Source organism: Apis cerana, linkage group LG11 (assembly GCF_029169275.1).
Source record: "Apis cerana isolate GH-2021 linkage group LG11, AcerK_1.0, whole genome shotgun sequence".
NCBI classification, from domain to species: Eukaryota; Metazoa; Arthropoda; class Insecta; order Hymenoptera; family Apidae; genus Apis; species Apis cerana.
The window spans coordinates 11407619-11423076 of NC_083862.1; the positions used below are offsets into that span (position 1 = coordinate 11407619).

A 15458-nucleotide genomic window follows, 5' to 3' on the forward strand; every position below is an offset into this window, starting at 1 on the left:
CGGGGTTCGAGGCGCCAACGAGCGGCCGAACGAGCCAGCCAATATGGATAGGAATGCGTTACTATAATATTAATAGTTTATTTACCGGCGCCCATACGTCACCGTGTCCCACAGCCGGCCTCGTGTATTAGTTAACGTCCGTTGCTCCGGGCGACCATCACTAAATATCCCCTGGCTCGCGAAGATGCTGACAAAAGGGGGTTGGGAGACGTGTGTACGCGCGATCTGCCTTGCGTAAATGGTGTACACGACGCGGTACACGAATGTGTACCCTGCACGCGTGTGTACCCTTTCGTTTGTCGTGTGGAAACGGTAAGGACGGTGTATACCAAGGTTCTAGTGTTCGACGGGTAATATTGATGGCGGGACGCGGGTACAGTTAAACGATCCGGAGAAGAATCGGCATGGTAAATAACCTGTTCGGCCTCGTAGGCGATTATTTATGTCCGCAGCGGTGGTAATTCTGATCGGGTTTTCGTGCGGCGAACTTCAATGTTGGCCCGGACTCAAGGTGGCTACCAGAGTAGCGGCCTCGAACAAGTGATTCTGTGCACAAAAGTTCGTGTAGAGAAGATATTTATATATAGGATACCGTGATACGAAATCCCAGAAAAAGGAAACGTTTAGGATTGCAAGATTCTCGAGAGAATATTTTTATCATTTATCTTCCAAACATTTTCCTTAATCGTGTTAACGCCACTTCTATTATATCATCGAAATAACATAATGAATAAGGAAACGCACGATCAAAATATATATATACATGTCCCGAAGACAGAGAACGACGAAAGAAACCGTGACCGATATTACGGATTATCGCCGCTAGATGGCAACGTGGAGATCCACAGGTAATTCGGTCTCGTCAATTTCACAGCTCTAACCTGTTCTTATCCCGCCGACATTGTTGCAATCTTTTGCTCTTCTACGCGATACGTTTCGCCGCTCGAAGGCGAACGACCAGCCCGATCCTTGTATTCGTATTTTTGTTTAGCTATCGTAGCCGTGCAAGGGCCGCCCGAAGCGAATGGGGCTCGAAATCGTCGTTGCGTGCTTCTCGAACAAAATGGCGGCCGGTTTCCCGAAAACCTTTTGCCGGCTGTAGGTCCATTCCAGCAGCTCTGCCGTGCAGTTTCCCGGAATACGCGATTGATAATTGACCACCGCCTAGGTGGGGAAGAAACGGTCGTTCGATAATGATACACGCCGATACGTTCAATTACAGTGCGGTGCATCGCGTGTGCACGTCTAATGTGTCGCTTTGGTGTAGGTACGCGTCCACCATTCTGGCTAGAGTAAATTTAGACAGACTGCTACGACTTTTAAAATTTTAAATTCGAGTATATATATATATATATATATATGGATTTTGAAATTTCTTTATTAATGTGATTAAAGAAGCGAACGATTATCGAACTTGTTTCAATATCATAATTAATTTTAACGTAACAGATGGATTTGAATATTTTAATATATAAGATTCGGTTTCTTTAATGCAAAGTATCTTGAAAAATCAACAAATAATCGATGGATATTTCCAAAAAAAGAAATAGAACGATTATATATCTATTCTAATAATAAAATTAAGAATCTAAGTAACAATCGATCGCTCGTCTTACACGAATATTGAAAACAAATTATCGGACGTCATCGAATTTTCAATCCGTCGAGAAAAGATACGGTCGCAGAATGGATACATTCTGACAGTGGCAGGACGGTAGGACATACCGATGACTGTTGACCGATTGTCGAGGTCCGCGGCCAGAGGGAACCCGGGCCAGAGGATGGAATTTGCCGAGTAATAGCTTCGAGCCTCCGACTATTAAACCGCCCGTTTACCGTCGACTTCCCTCCCTCCTTCGTCCCTCCTCCTGCTCCTCTCCTTTCACACGAGCAACCCATGCTAGGATTGTCGTTGCCACGAAGCGCCACGAAGAGCAGGTAGTCGTGGCCACAATCGACCGTGTGTGCCCTCTCACCTCCTTTCGTGTCACCACGGATTCGAGTGGAGATATTAAAAGGCAGTTTAAGAATGACTGGACGATGACTCGTGACACTTGTGCCATAGACGATGGATCTTTCGTTCTTTTCCAGAGAGAGAGAGAGAGAGAGAGAGAGGGGAGTACAACAGAAGGAACAAAGAGGAGGAGGAGAAAGAGAAGAAGGAGGAGGATCTGTACGGGACTCGTTGACATCCTGGAAGGATTTGCCAGTCACTCTCGGTCGCAGCCGGGATCTGGACGATGACTACGACGATTCGAGCGAGGGAGAATGGTTCGTGAGAGAGAAATTCTGCGTACGGAAGCTCGATCGTCGCTGATTTTTGGCCGCTTAGGGGAAGGTTCTTATCGAAGGTCGAGCCTTCTCGTCCTCGCCTCTTCGCCTGGACGAAGAGGAAGGTAATAATTTATGTTTGCCCGACGATGGGATAAATGCTTCCCCCCTCTCATCCCTCTCGCGTTCAATCTCCCTTCTATTCGAACGAATGCGCCGTCCTCGTGACTGTCGCGTCTTCGGATGAAGTTGCAGGAATTATTTTTACGTAACCACTCGAAGTTGAAGAAGAGAGCGGAGCGAAATTAACTTCGAAGCGTTGAAATGTGAAAATCAGCAGGCATATAATTCGGAGAGAAGTATACGTCCGATGAAAGGATCTACCGATGATTATCCGCAATAAGTTATTTCCCCCTCCCCCGCGAAAATCCGTCGCAGAAAATCTGCTCCTCTTGGAATTAATTCACAATTCGCTCGGAACGATAAAAACGAAGCGAATACTTTTCCCTCCGACAAGGGAATCCGACAAGGGAGATTCGGTCCAAGATCGGGCTATCGCCGGCTCGAATCAGTGGTATCAGTGGCCGCGAGTAAGTGTCCATGCCGCGGTAAATGACCGAATCGAAAGGTCCATTTGTAACTCGGCCCGATCGGCCTCGGCCTCTCTTCTGCCCGATGATCCACATCGCGGTACCCCTTTTCTCTCCGCCGCTCGAATCAAAGGGAGCCGACCGTTTCTTATCTCGCTGCGGGGTCAAAACGTCCTGGGTGGATCTCGAACGAACCCCCTGCCACGGAACAATGACGGACTATCCGCGCTGGCCACCGTGCGCCATTGTTCTTTGTTGCGACCACCGTGACCAGATCCTTCTTCGAATATCGATGAGACGAACGGTGATCAGCGATCTTCGACGATCTATGTCTAGGATTGCCTTTTTCTTTTTCGTTTCTTTTTTTCTCTCTCTCTCTTTCTTTTTGTTCGTGGTTGATGCGTGGATCTTATTGCAGTATTCGACGTAGATATGAGATTATTAGATTAGAGATCATGTTTTAATTCGCGTTAATTTGTTACTTTTTTCAGGGGATTTCTCTGGAATGATTAATGAAATTATTAAGGATTCTTTATCTTTTAAGGAATGTTCGATTCATCTTTGACTTCGATTACACGCCATACAACGTTTATACAAAGTTCAAGAACGTACAATAAAAGAAACACGAAATATACGAAATATACAACGATATTCCTTAATCATGTTCGTAAAAATTTGATTTTAGAAAAATCATCGACAATTATTGCTGGCCAATCGACCAAGCTTCCATTTTCATCTCCAAGAACGGTGCCCGAACGATTTCGATGGGAGATCTCCCTTCACCGCATCGATCCAGCCACTCCAACTCCGTTCCTCCTCCATTTTGTCCCTCGACCGACAGCTCCTACTAGACTTCTAGCGACCAAGTCCTGTCGCCAGAGATTGGATGGGCCATATTCGGCGCAATAATAATCGTGCACAGGGACGAAAATGACATCGCGGGCGACACAATCCTCGTTAAAGCGACCGATCGACCGAATCGGGTCGCGCGCTCCTCTCACCGTCCAACAATGTTGGCTACCTTTCATCGAGCACCACTTCCCCTCCTCCACGGAGGATTGGATCGCGACGTCGGATATTGGGCCCCTCTTCGATCGATCACGGATGCAGCGCGCGTTCGCTCCTCTCGATCCAGTTTCCTTAGAGTCGCGCTGATTCATTCGAAATCGCGCGCGCCAAGGGAGGCTCGTCCCCTTTTTCTTTTTTCTTTCCTTCTCTTCTCTTTCTTCTCGTCCTCTTTTTCACTCGCCTTCCACTCGCCTCGCGAAATTGTCCTGGTATTTAGAGCGGTTAGTACTGGACGCTTATAGAAGCGTGTAAGCGACGCTGTCACGCGCGAGAACACGGCTGACGAGTGGAACGGTTTGTTGAAGAGAAAACGGCCGGTTTTCTCGATTCCTGATTGCCAGTGGATTTATTATCGAATTCGAGTACCAATTAATCTGATTATTCCGAGTATATATATATTTTTTTTAAATTTCTTAATCGATCGTCCCGTAATTACGTGAATTCAAGAATTTTAAATTGGACGTTTTTGAATGAGAACGTGCAAAAATAATTTTTTTTTAAATCGCTTAGTTGGAAAAAGAAGTATTCGATTTCGAGTATTCGTTAATTTTAAATTAGAAGAATTTATAGTTTATAGTTCGTAAAATTGTACTATCTTTCTATTTGGAATATATAATATGCGATAAAGAAAAAAAATTAGAGATCGTAATCTTAAACTCGTGAACCCTGGAATAATTGAAAAACTGTTACGAGTCATCTCGATCCGAAGAAACCGAAACTTCATCGAAAAAGAAAAAAAAGAAAGAAAAAGAAGCAGAAGAGAGGTCCAGGGGCAAAATTAAAAAGAGAGAACGGCGGCCAGTAGTCGGTGAGGAGCAAAAGCGTCGAAAACTCCAACTCCATCTCGTTCGACAAAAGGTGTCTAACGAACGACACGCCTCCGCTTTCTTCGTCGTGGCGACGAGGACCGCGTCGAACCGCGTCGAACCGCGCTGCCGTCGAATCGTTAAGGCCATTATGTCGCGGAATTAAGACGTGAGCGCGGATCCACCGCCCCAACATTAATCATTTCGAGGATTCTCTTGGTGGCATCCGCTATTGTGCGATCTCGTACAACCTCAATGGCGTGTGATTACCCGCCGCGGGAGGAGCTGAACACACGCCGGCGAATGCTATTATCGAGGCGAATATCGGTCGTTCGATTGCGCAATGACGTGGACCAGCGGCAGGTGGTGGCGCGTAACCAAGAAAGATCGTGTTCGATCGATATCGAGAAAGGGTGTACAAAGGGCGAGCAAAATCGAGGCTAATCTGTAATCCGCGAGGATCGATTTTGCGGCCTCCTCGTTGATTTGAAATGATGTTTTTCATGGGAGGGGAGAAAAAGAGAAGATTTTCCGATATAATCTCAATCGAAGTGGTTACGCAAATAGATGTATGATAGAATACAAATTATTGGAGTTATTATAAGTTTGTCTTAAAAAGAACGAAGAAGAAATCTCGGAGAGGGAATATTCTAAAAAAAAAAAGGAAGGTTTGCTCTTTGGGGTATCAAAGGATTAACAGAGAGTAACGACGATAAAAAGAAGGGACGCTTCCCCTCGAACGCAATGGGAAGAAAAGGAAGCGAAACAGGGTTTCTTTGAAACTCATAGAAATTCAGTATTCTTCCTGTAACTTTTGTCCCTTTGTGCGCCGGACATTATTCCGTAGGAATCTTTGAATGTTTCATAGCAAGAAATAAGAAAGCCTCTCCCCCCCCGACCGATTAACGTATATCCTCCGTCCTCCGTTTCCCTCCCCTCGCATCCCAATCTATTTATCCATCCGTTTCCATCTTCATCCTTCTATCGATCACTTCGCCCACCTGTCCAACACCCTACGATCTATCCTCGATCTGTCTTTCGATTTCAATCTACCATCTGACGAATTCATAAAATTCGTGAAGCTCGTTACCAACCCCGCAATAATACATCAAACGATCCAAACGAGTCTATCCCCGATCTCTATGATAACCTAACGATTTATTACTTCTTCCCTTTTTCACCGTGCGTTGACGCGATTGTCACTGTAATAATAAATTACACAAGAGAAGTAGAATCGTAGGATCGAAGCAGCACAGAAACGTGGAAACGAACGAGGCGAAATTGGGCGATTGGCCGAAGTAACGAGCGATCGCCTCGAGACACGACGAGGTCGTTAATTAGCCGTTCATGAGCGAACAACAATATTATTATTCGAAACGAAAGGAGTGACGTAAGATCCGTGGATGAAAGGTGTCGGTGGAGATGGAAATGAAACGAGGGGGGGAGAGGGAAGAAATCGTTATGCTCTCTCTCTCGGGGGGATCCGCTTAGACTGATTTATAGCAAAGGAATGATGAGGCATTGCGTGATGTTAAACGCTGCCTTTATGACCCGCTCCTGATCCTCTCACGCTGACTTTTGATTGCGCATCATTAATCAGCTGGGTCGCGTCTCGCTTCCTCACCTGCTTTCCTCGCCCCTCCGTCCCCTGCGAAATCGTTCCAGCTCGATCCAGTTGCGCCACTTGTCCAGATCGGCATAGGCCGATTTTGCATAGAAATCGATGAAGATTACGATACTACACGCGTATTTATTCGAAGATTTTTCTTTCGTGAAATCATGATTCTGCAATTTGTCTGGGCTGGCGGTGAATACGGAGAATGTGTTTCATACAGATATCGTATTTCAATCGCGCGTATTTCTCAATTAATTGTAATATACTGTTATTACGTTAAACACAATTATCAACGTAATAGGCCTAAATAGAGTGCACTCGTTGCGTTTAGAATTGCGCGTAAGGTAATTAAACTTTAATGCGCGCGAGTTGTTGTTGAACTCTTCTTGTTACAATTATTATATTAATCATTTCTACCATTTAAAAATACACGTGTGTTAATTGATCGAGATTGCTGCTCGCTCTATTATTTCTCGTTACTCCGCGGAACACAATCGTCCGATCAACGACTAATAATAATAATAAATCGAGTGATATAAATTAAAAAAGAAAAGAAAAGAGGAGCACCGTAATTATCGCCAAATTTGATACACGAATTAAGGCAAAAAAAAGGACTGCAACAACGCGAAACCAGTCGCGCAACCTCCTTGATCGCTCAATCCGCGCACAAAAAATGAAAGATCCGTTTAATTAAAATGTAAAGTTTGCGCCAACAAGCGCAAAATTCGCCGTGCACGAGCAACGGCCGTGCACGGAGAGCAATACGTGATCGACAATTAACACGGCAACCACCACACGGCACGGCTATATCGTGCACGCAGCGCGCAGGCTATCGGCCACACCTGATCGCAACCTGCGCGTTAAGTATCGCGAGTGTTATAACTCGGCGTGGCCGACACCTTGCCAACCGTTCGGTCGGAGGTACAGACGATTATCTCGATTACCACGGCGTCCGCTCCTTAAACAAGCAACCCCTTAGGCCTGTTTGCAAGCCGGATTAAAACGTGTGTTTGGCCAAATACTTAGTCGCGGCCGAGCAGTCGTAGACTTGTTTGCCATGCTTGTAAGCCACGCGTATATCGCTCGTCGATCTCGTTCAACCGTGGCCCGATTTATCAATGAGGAATCGTCGACCGCGCGGCTCGTTGTTGGCTTTTCGAGATCGCGTTCGATTCGAGGGGGAGGAATATATATATATATATATTTCTTTTCGAGATCAAGTATTTCGGTTTTTTATTTCCATCTTGTGATTACGATTCACAGAAATCAAGGTGTTGCGCGTATTCTTATTTCATACGCGTAATATGCGGATTAAATTTCGATTGAGCGTGTAATCGTAAAGCATGTGGGTTCGAAAGAAAGAAGGAAGAGAGGGAGAGAAGGAGGAATTCTTAAATTGAATACGGTATTCTATATTTCCTTTTATTATATTACTGGAGTGGAAGTTTGTATAAAAATTCTACACATGTATAATGCGTATATATAATATTAATCGGTAGACAAAAGAAGAACTCGAAGAAAGAACACAGAAATAGGGAAGATGAATCTTGGAAAATAGGCTAGACTAGAAGAGCCAGTTGGAAAAAAACTTATTATTCCTCGAATCAACACTTGGCGTTAAAGGCGACGCCGCTCCAAACGTTTTCGCGGCAGGTGTTCTGATCTCTCGTACATTCGAAATCTCGTTCTCGCTCTCATCCCAGTGGAAAAACGGTGAAGAGGCGAAGAGGGAAAACGAGTTATGCCCCGAGAGAACGAATGTAAAAGGAACATTTATCCTCGAGGAAAAATCAACGTCTCGGCGGTGATAGTTGTTTCGCGGAAACAAATGGAAGAGGAGGAGGGAGAGAAGAGGGGGATTGCACGGTTAGGGTTGCAGAAGCGCGAGCGATTCGTCACAGATATTATTTGAAGGGGATGTCTCTTTCTTCCCTCCTCCTCGTCTCGAAGCACCGGAACAATACAAGTCAACACGGCTGCCTGCGTAATGAAGTACTTTCTGGAGGGGTCGATCCCGCCTAACAGACCAGGAGAAAGAGGCCAGAGCCGGTAATTGGGGGGGTAGCCCACTCGCAACCCGCAACCCCCACGAGGGACCAGAAACCCCTAACATATGCTAGCCTCGATCACAACCTATCGTAACCCCTGTTCCGTGCACGGCCCACGTTGGCGCTTGGTCTTAATCCTTCGTCCTGATCTCAATCCCGTTCAAACCCTGTGTGTAATAGATAAATAAAGGCTTGGAGCGAGCGAACGGCCGAAATCTGTTTCGTGTCGAGTGGGGAGACGAAGTGAGCAGCGAATGGTGTCAAGGGTTTTCGAGATTTCTAGTGGGTTTTTCAGCAGGGTTTCCGAGATGGATTCGTTGAAATTCCACGCTGATTTTTCAGCGATGACGCGTTATCGAACAAAGATACATGAATCGTTTCTTTCCTTCGTTCTTTGCTTTAATTTTGCAAATTTTGATTCCCGAGTTTGATGAGTCGAGGGGATCGAAAAATTTTTGAACCGTATGTATGCAATTGTAGAATCTCCATATGATAATAATAACATTGAAGAAAAGAACATCGAGAAAGCCCTTGATGAAGAATTAATTATGAAGCTAAGTTAATGCAGACGTGATACTTTAGATTGCTCCAACGTGTGGATATGAATTTCGCAAAGATTCGCACAATATCCATTCATCTCGATATTATAGATCTCTTTAATATTCTCGATCTTAACGAACCGATTACCGATCCTTCAATCAGAGAAATCTCACTCTGCCCAGAAGCGCAGAAAGCTGGACTTTCGGAAATCATTCATCTTCGTTAACGCCGACCGCGCTTCCCCCGTGACAGTTGTTGCCAACAAGTCTATCTGCATCTCATCTTTTCTCGCGCAATTATCCCTCTTCTATATAATACTCTCCATAAAATTTTCCATAAAATCGACGTCTCGCTAACGAACATCCAGATATAAATATATATATATATATCGTCGGATCGTTGGAAAAGCCATCGGCAAACACTTGGAAAGAGGTAAATCGGGGAGGAACACAAAGGGGTTTGTTTATTTTTCCGTATCGACTCGTAGAATCTCGAATTCAACCCCTGGCAATTTATCGCGCCCCAACCCTTCCCCGATCGCCACCATATGAAGACATCAAGGGAATTTATGCGCACCGCAATCAATTGTCGCCCCCCGTGTTTTTTTTTCTTTCTTTCTTTTTTTTCTTTCTTCCGCGTGATTTTACCACGCCGTATGTCGCACCTCGTGATCCTTGATCCTTCGTCAATTATCGTCCATTGTGTAATCCGGTTTCACGGTTAATCGGTGTGAAAGGATTTGCTTTTTCCTGCAGTGGAGCGTTTATTTTTAAACGGTTACTTTTCTTTCTTTCATATTCTATAATTCTCTCTCCCTCTGGCGAATCAACGATTCGAGACAAATGTAAATTTACAGAAGGAAGAAAAATAATTATTGAGCATCTTCGTGAAACATCCTTTTTCTTAAAGACTTCTGTTTTTAGAAATTAATCTCTAAAATCCATAAACCTCGTCTGTAATTTTTTCGCTAAAGTTAGCTTCCTAACTTCTCAATTTAAAAATCCGTTATGCGTTCCATTCCCGAAAATTTGTCGAAAATGGAAAAAAAGAAATGTCTTCCGATCGATCCGGAAGCAGCCCTATTATCCCGAAAACGTGTACAGAAGCGTAGAATTTTCTCGCGCTCACCTGTCAGATCCACGTGACCGTCACGGCTTTTTTCACGAGGCCATCATCCCCCTTTCCATTTTCCCTCCTGGCCACGTCCACGTCGTATTTCCACGTGACTTCCATGTGCTCGTTAGCGTCGGCTTTGGGTGAAATCGAGAGCGTCGACGTCACGGTCGCCGCAGAAAACGGAAAGAGAGGAAACCCCCTCCCTTCGAAGGGACAAGGATCGAGAGATCCTACAAGGGTCGCGTGGGTGGCGAAGAGAAGGAGAGAGAGAGAGAGGAGGGAGGAGGAGAAAAGAGGGCGAAAAAGAGGGAGGGGAATGTCGGCGAAGTTCCACCCTAATTGGGGTGGAACAACGACGACGACGACGACTGGTGCCCGGGGATAAAATCGGAGCTCTGCCTCTTCCTCTTCAACCAGACCCTCTCCTTCGTGACCGATTGCGCGGATTTTCAATTCTCTCCGGCATCTCCGCGACTCCTGGCCACGGAAGAGCCACTTCGATCTGGGCGAACGAGGACGAAACGCTTGTCCCCCAAGATCTTCCTCTCTCGAGGACCCCCGCTTTTTCAACTTTGAACAGAAGGAGATCTGGGGCGAGGAGTTGCCCCGGCGACAAAGGATGGCTGTGCGATGATGAATAAACGCGACCAGAGTTTTGTCGATTGTCGATTTTCGCCGATCTCGAAAAGGGAGGGATTTGCTTGGATTGTGACGAAAGAGGATCGATGGTTCTCAAGTTTAATTCTTCTTTCGTTTTTATTTTCTTTTGGGGATTGCGTGAATTGAAATTTGAGAAATTTTCGAATCGATGATAATCGGCATAAAGGGATTGATACGATAGATGATCGTGGATAATTTTCCTCGAAAGAAATTTTATAGAAGATATTTTACAGACATATTTATAAAGATACAAGTATTTTTATCGTTCATTTAAAATAATAGATAAAAAAAGCAACGTTAGATTTGAAGATATGAAAAGATAAGAAAAATAGAAAATTTATTTCAACTTCTCTTCGATAAATTTTCAAAGCTTAGAATTTTACATTATCAACAAATTGTTAAAATAAAAAATCGTATATATTGAAGATTAAGCGATTTATCAATTTGTATCGCCTAAAAAGCACAAACTTTTCAAACTAAAAAAAAAAAATCTTCATCCAAAATTGTTCATCCCCTTCGTTTTTTATCCATATTAAAAAAAATCGATAAAGAATCTCCGCAAAGTGGAACGGACGTTCGTTATCGACTTGCACGAGCACGACTTGTTTGCTTGCAACCATGTTTACACGCCTCGTCTGCAAGGGAATAGAGAGAGAGAGAAAGAAGCAATAACGAGCAATTCGAAAAACAGTGATTTTTGGTTGCATCGGAAGCTGCAAAGCGGCAGCACAAAGTCGCTACCGATTTACGCTTTCGAGTGAAATGTTTGCACGGCTTGGCAAGCCAGCCGTCACGGAAATGAGCATAATATTTGGCCGCGTAATCAATCAATTAGCGCGGGCAACGAGCATCACTGGCGCGCATTAGTTTACCGCTGACTGGCCACCCCCCGGTTGCGATCAATCGAATAAACAACCCCTCATACGATTCGCTCCACCGCTGCTTCGAGAATCGTGCAAACACTTTGGAGACTGTGCTGCCGCTGGAAACCGCGCCGATCATATCCCAGAATTGTTGCCGAATTGTTTCGCCTCGAAAATTTTCTAACTAATTCTAATAAAAATGAATTATTTATTTATGTACATTCGTTTGCAGATTTTCCAACTTTAAGGATATATTTTTATCAAAGGGAAAAGGAGGTCGAATTTTGAGGCGCGTTTAAAATTATTTACTTAGTCAACTATTTTTTGAAAAAAGATCGATAAAGGTTAATCGATTTAATTTAAATCCTCCGAATAAAAGAACCAATTAAGTCTAAGAATCGTTGGAGCAAATAGTGATTTCCAATGATTTGATCTTTGATTCTGCGACGGAACTTCATCATTGAAAAAAATTCTTAAATAACAATGAAAGAATCCTTCTCTGTTGATGTTGCGTCTTCTTCAAAGTCCCAGCTTTTTCACGACTCCTCGGCCAAAGAGAAATCGATAAAGTCATCGAGATCGTCCATCATCTGGTAGTTCATCGTTTTTGTCGGATGTCAACGTGTTTACGCTCGGCTGTCGGTTCGATGACCGAGCAATAATTGCGGCGCAAATCGTTACGGATGACGGAATACGGATCTCGTACGAACCCTCTGCTAAATTCGACCCAAGTTAACACTTTTATGAGACGCAAAATCGATACAATCTTAGATCCGTGATAACCAGAGTGATAATTCGTGGTAAACCAGAGTATTTGCTCTTAAGAGCAAATTTTCACTATCGAGAATTACTTGATATCAAATTTTTACTCTCGAGATCCAATGTAATCGTTTCCACTATTAATGATAAACAAAGTTAAATAACGGTGACTAATTCCTTTCCTAACATTCATTTACTTTTATTGATCAAAGATAGTTCAATAGAATGGATCGGTGTCTGTTTTTTTCACTTGTGATTCAAAAACGAACGAATGACGATCGTACCTTTGAAAAATAATTGCTGTTGAGACAGAAATATTTGGTACTCTTGTAAGATTTTGTATCTTTTATTTCGTTTAAATACGTGAATATTTGTGAAATACGAATACGAATCCTCGATCTAAATCATTTTCAGCGAATGTCAATAAAATATTTGTACACGTTTGAAGACTTCTTTGGATTAGATAATTTTTTTTGCAAATTTGCAAATTTTTCGAATGGAAAGAAATGAATAAAGTACTCGAGAAGTGGTGTTTAATATTCAATGATTGACTTGTACTACTATTTGCATATTTTACGTATTTTCAAACGTATAAGTATTCGCTTTTATCTTTTTATATTCACTTCTCGATACTTCTATTCCATACTTCATCAATCCTGAAGTATCTACACATTCTATCACACTAACCCAATTCGCAAATATATTAAAAACATACTTCACCTCTTCAAAATATATATTTTTGACGAATTATTCCGATAACAATATTTAAAATACTTCTCCGAAGAATCACAACCCTCCGCAACTATACCAGCTCCTCCCTTCACTATCTCCTTCTTCCTTTCTCTCTCTCTCTCTCTCTCTCTCTCTCTCTCTCTCTCTCTCTCTCTCTCTCTCTCTCTCTCTCTCTCTCTCTCTCTTTTCTCCAAAACGTTAATTCACGCACGTTTGTTTCTCACGGAGCCGAGGCACACGAGGCCTCGCCAAGTCCCTACGCTTTGAAATCCTCCAGTTCGGTGTCCCGCTGGGACATAATAACGCGCACATCCATTCTTTCGCACGGCCGATAACCCAGCCAACCATCCACGAGAAAACCTTGGCGAATCGTGGATGGCCGCCTGTTACACCCTCACCCCCTCAAGGCTTTTCCCTTCCCGTTTTCCTCGGCAGTTTGTTATTCCTAAAAGTCTCTTTTTAGCCGTAGAAACTCGACACAGCCGGAGCCGTCGCCGCCGCCGCCACCTCCTCGCCTTCTCACCCCTTCGAGTAACCTCTTTTCTCCGCTCGCCGCCCCTTCTCACCCCTCCTCCCAGGCCGACCTTCCCTCCTTTACCCCCGCTGTCTTTCAACCACCCCTCTCCCTCCCTCTTTCCCTCTTCCTTCTTCCACAGCTCTCTCGCCTTGCCGCTTTCTCGTTTCCACCCTCTGCCTCTTCAGATCCACTCACCCCTTTTTCCTGTGTAGATTTCTGCCCCGCTTCTACCCTCACCCGGTTCTCACCCTTCGCTTCCATGGAGGCTAACCTTCCTTACGAAGAATGAAATTACCTTCGTTACGCGAAACTCGGTTCGACCCAACCCTCCGTTTCTCTCTCTTTCTCTCCCTTCCTTTCTCTTTCGCTCCGTGCCACCCCTTCGACTGTGGCTCCTTCCAGAGAGAAATGTACATATACGTGTATTGTGTATATAGTGTACACCCACACGTAGGGTATTCTTATGTGTACATGGTGGATGCCGTGTACACGTCGGAGGGACGATTTTATTGCGCCATTTTTCCCACCCCGAACACACGACCGCTCCTCGGGGATGGTACGAAAGTAATGGCTCCTTCAGAGACCCGCAACTCAACGCCACGTGACACTTGGGATTTATGGTCAGTCGTGTGATGTCTCCGCTGTTTTCCTTCTTCTTCTTCTTCCTTTCTTTTCCTCTCTCTCATATTTTATTTTCCTTTGCGCGGTTTTTCACGGTTTGATTCCTTCCATTTCGTGATTCCCCGTTCTCTAGGTTTATTTGGATGCTTCGCTTTATCAGAGATTTTATTTTCAAGAATCGTAGAGATATTTTTCGGAAAAGGGAAGACTTCTTGTCGAAACTTCTCCGAATATAAATCCGTCCTCCTTGAATATAGAATTGAAGAATATAGAATTTTCTATGGAACTTATTTAATTAAGAAATATTCTTTCAAAGTTACCGATTATTACTCTTAATTATATAATTGAGAACACATATAATTCGAAATACAAATTCCACGATTATTCCCTCGCTCACTTCGAGTTACAGCCGAGTTCGTGTTTCCTTCTCGAGTTGCGCGAGAGATGAATTATCACGAAATAAACGTCCACCGTGACCCACGTGTTGGATACACCTGGGCCGAAGTATCATGTGCCGGAAAGAGAATTATTATCCGAGAAGATGAATGGAGTTCATTGATGGAAGATCAATTGTGACGGGTAGGGGGATCGCGGCCTCATTGTCCGACGGAAAGTACCACGTCAAATCTGAGATTCGCTACACGATGCTTCTCTCTACGCTGGGGTGAAGTAACGAACCTTCGAGGGGATGATAATCGTTTCCTACCAGCCGAGGTATATCGATTCACCTCCTGTTGCTCCTTCCTTCCTTTATTCGACCATCGCATTCGTTGTTTTATTTCTATATTTATTATACGCTCGCGTTATAAATCTGCATAGACGCCGGTGTCTTTTTTATCTCTAAGCAGATTTTTAATATTGATATCGCGTTGTATCTAATCGTTACACCGTGTAATTCTTATTCAGAAAAATAGTAAATAGAAAGTAAAGTATATTGATAGAGAAGAAGTATACTTTCATATTGTAGAATTGAAGTTTTCTAATAACGATTATTTCTAAGAATATTTTAAAACAGATATCAAAACACTGATTCCTGCACGGGTTAACAAGCTATAATTTCAGAACTAAAAAAAATTCGAATCGAAAAATTTGATTTCGAGTTTTTGAAATATTAGTAGTATATCAATAATTCCAAAAAAAAGGAGAAACTATATAAAATAATCCAAACAGAATAAGCCAACTTCGTCACGAATCAGAATGCTATCACCAATCCCAGAAATAACCGCGTAAACACCTTCCAGGAAGCGCAGAT

The 15458-nt window shown here is 43.6% G+C and overlaps 1 long non-coding RNA gene across 1 annotated transcript in view; it reads left to right on the plus strand.

Moving 5' to 3' along the window:
* LOC133666972 (uncharacterized) overlaps window positions 1–15458 on the plus strand; it is a 90323-nt gene that overhangs the window by 62274 nt on the left and 12591 nt on the right. The window contains exon 4 of the long non-coding RNA XR_009831915.1: window positions 2092–2396. This is a non-coding gene — a long non-coding RNA (uncharacterized LOC133666972). The remainder of the gene's footprint in view (window positions 1–2091; window positions 2397–15458) is intronic.